This window comes from Lathyrus oleraceus, chromosome 4, assembly GCF_024323335.1.
Source record: "Lathyrus oleraceus cultivar Zhongwan6 chromosome 4, CAAS_Psat_ZW6_1.0, whole genome shotgun sequence".
Classification (NCBI taxonomy): Eukaryota; Viridiplantae; Streptophyta; class Magnoliopsida; order Fabales; family Fabaceae; genus Lathyrus; species Lathyrus oleraceus.
Window position 1 is genome coordinate 231,637,876 of NC_066582.1, and position 1,341 is coordinate 231,639,216.

The 1,341-nt window shown below is 43.8% G+C and overlaps 1 non-coding gene across 1 annotated transcript; it reads left to right on the forward strand.

Annotated features, from left to right (window-relative positions):
* Positions 1 to 815: 815 nt before the first annotated feature.
* On the forward strand, positions 816 to 922 carry LOC127077832 (small nucleolar RNA R71). The gene has a single exon (XR_007787601.1). It is a non-coding gene; the product is annotated as a small nucleolar RNA R71 (small nucleolar RNA).
* Positions 923 to 1,341: the final 419 nt, after the last annotated feature.

Here is a 1,341-nt window from a genome sequence, read left to right on the forward strand (position 1 = left end):
GTATAACGGCATTTGCATGTCCCTTTGGATTAGGTTGCGGCTGTCCAGGAAATGTTCCAGCTGGAGCGGCTGTAGATGCTTGATGTTAAGCCACTTGTGAAATTTGTGTTTCAAGCATTTTATTGTGGGTGGCTAAGGCGTCTACTTTGCTCGCTAGTTGTTTGAGTTGCTCGCTAGTATGTATATTTTGGTTCAAGAAGTCTTTGTTTGTCTGAACTTTGGTAGCTATGAAGCTTTCCATCATTAATTCGAAATTTGACTTCCTAGGCATGTTAGGAGCATTATTAGCTGGCTTTTGATATCCAGGCGGAACAGCTGGTGCTTGGCCAAGTGCATACAGGGCATTATTATTCTTATACGAGAAATTAGGATGGTTTTTCCAACCTGGGTTGTAGGTATTCGAATAGGGATTTCCTTGTGTATAATTCACTTGATCGGTTGGGACTCCTACTAATATTTGACATTCTTGTGCAGTGTGTCCAGGGTTTCCACATAACTCACAGTTTGGAGTTACAGCAGTCATGGTGGCTGCAGGTGATATGGTCAAGTTATCTAATTTTTGAACAAGGGCATCTACCTTTGCATGAACATGGTCAAGGCTACTGATTTCGTACATTCCACCCTTTGTCTGGGACTTTTCCGCTGGAGTTCTTTCACCTCCCCATTGGCAATGGTTTTGAGCCATGTTTTTAATGAGTTGATAGGCTTCGTTGTATGGCTTGTTCATAAGTGCACCGCCCGTGGCAGCGTCTACTGTAAGTCTTGTGTTATACAGAAGCCCATTGTAAAATGTGTGAATGATCACCCAGTCTTCGAGACCGTGATGGGGACATATCCTCATCATGTCCTTGTATCTCTCCCATGCTTCGTAGAGAGATTCCATATCTTTTTGCCTGAATCCGTTGATTTGAGCTCTCAGCATAGCCGTTTTGTTCGGCGGAAAATATCGGGATAAGAAAATGTTCTTCAGTTCTTCCCATGTTGTAACGGAGTTGGAGGGGAAGGATTGCAACCAAGCCCAAGCTCTGTCTCTTAGTGAGAAAGGAAAGAGGCGCAGTCTTATCGCATCTTGAGATACACCATTAGCCTTTACAGTATCTGCGTACTGCACAAACTTGGTCAGGTGTTCATTAGGATCGTCTGTAGGATTTCCAGCAAATTGATGTTGTTGGACGACTGATAATAGTGAGGGTTTCCGCTTGAAATCGTTTCGATTGATAGCGGGGGCAACAATGTTGTTGTGAGGTTCTTGTTAGGACGGGGTAGCGTAGAATTTAAGAGGACGATTCTGTGGTCCTTCTTCAGCCATGGTTGGTTTTTCTTCTGGTTTAGGAGGAGAGA